We start from the raw sequence: 2,125 nt of genomic DNA, 5'->3' as shown, positions 1-2,125 counted from the left end.
CACCTACCGGTGAAAAAATAAATTTTCCAAAACGGCACAAAATCGTTCGATTTTTCTGAAATTTAGTAACCAAAGCCTTCCATACCTAACAAATAAACCCTGAAAATTTCAGAACCCTAGCATAACTACATTTTGAGAAAAATGGCCTGATCGAGCAAATTGAGACACCCTGTATATATCTCGATGTGTAACTAAAAAGGTTCTCACGCCTAGAGTTGTAGGGGTTAAAGTTCAAATTTCCAAAACAGGGGATAGCTATAAAAAATCAAAGCTCCGACGTCGGCGAAGCGATTCCGTTAGGAGGTCCGTAAAACAAAATACAAGTTTTAAAAGAAAAATATAGCTTAAATGTTTATTTTTGGTTATTTAATTTCCAACAGTGATAGGGTTGTTCGGAAAGCCATCTTATACAATGACCATATTAAGAAACATTACAGCGTCACTCTAGGACATAGGAGGGAAATGCTCCTTAGCCTTTTCGACCGCAGATTGGGAAGACCCAGGCGAGGGATTGGAGTCCTCCGTTCTGAGCCTCTTAAGTGAAGGGGTTTCTTATGGTGGAAAGTAAAAGGTAGTCCTCCTCCCGGGTGGGAGGCTAGCTAATTACAACGGAGTTTCGCTTGGTTCCCCGAGGGGATCGTTAGTGATACCGTATTTTCTCTTCCCCGGTACCATTCAGCCCTCAGCACGATACTTTACACCTTGGCTTAAGGAATAAGCAGAGCCTTAGTCTACAAGCATGAAGGGTGGCCCCTCCACCTGTTACGTAGAGGTTCAAAGGTGCAGTTAATGGAAGGGTTCTTGCACCTAAGCCCATGCATGCCATAAGAATCTACCGGGGTGCCGCAGTTACACATATTATTATTATTATTGTAGAAAACTGAAGACGTCTCGTCTCGCCCGTCAAAATGAAATACTAATTATATTTATTTATTTATTACATTTTTAAATGAATTTAACTTATTAAAACATTTATATTGCATAAATTCGAGTGGTGGATATTTTTTGATTTTTTCCCACCGTAGATGTGTTAAGGTTTTAGTTTAATAGACAGAGATATAACTTGCAAACTCAAAGCAGAAGAAATTAATCTGATTTTCACTCAGGGTCACAATCTGAGATCGAACATGGGCTCCTCTTGCTGCGAGGCAAAAGAGCTAACCACTAAGGTTATAGTTGCAGATGAAATGTTATTTTGAATTGATGTTCTTAGCCAATTCACGATATTTTAGAATTCACATACTCACTATTGTGATATTTAGAATTTAAAACCTTTAACCAATATATCTGCACGTAATGCTGTCAGCGAGCGCCACTATTGCTGTATCAATTTGGGCGCTCGGGCAGGGCCGCCTTATCCATAAGGCAGACTAGGCAAAGTGCCTAGAGCCTACAAAACGTTTAGGAGACATAAGGGCCTACAATCCCATATAATAGGGCCTACGAAGGTACGAAAAGTTGGTAAATGAGAGGTTTTTGCCTAAGGCCTACGGAAAAGTTAAAACGGCCCTGCGCTCGGGAACCCAGCTATTGGGCATTCACGTTTTTGCATAAGATCTCCCACCATTAGGGTGTGAAGCCTTTGAAATTGTTAGCGTATGTTAAACCATGTGTGAGAGACGAAAGTGCAAAAGTAAACCTTTCTTTATTTGAATGTCATAAAATATATTATAGAAAAAGAAGTTTTTAAATTGAAAAAAAAAAAAACAAAAAAACGGGGGTTTATTCTTTAAAAATAGTACTGCTATCAAGGGACAGATATTAAAATTATTATGTGAGACTTAATTTACAAAGCAACAATCTCAATTAAATAATATTTTTTTTTAATTATTTATCTGAGTTTATCTGTGGAATTTTGATTTATTAGCCGAAAATAGGTTTGATTATATTTCCCTTCGGAATCGCTGTAATAACCTTGTAAGAAATGCAAGAGCTAACTATATCTTTAATAAATTGAATTCATCCAAATCTCTTAAAGATAAGTGGCGTGTGGTCAATACGGTCACGGGTAAGCAAAATGATATAAAACCCGAGGGGCAGGTCAGTAGCAGTGTCCAGGATCTTTGAGGGTTTTCCATGTAGAGGTACACGGGGGGGTCGGCACCGGAATGTACGAGGAATGCGC

This window comes from Leiobunum rupestre, chromosome 8 (assembly GCF_980474605.1).
Source record: "Leiobunum rupestre chromosome 8, qqLeiRupe1.1.hap1, whole genome shotgun sequence".
NCBI lineage: Eukaryota > Metazoa > Arthropoda > Arachnida > Opiliones > Sclerosomatidae > Leiobunum > Leiobunum rupestre.
This window is presented reverse-complemented; position numbering follows the sequence as displayed.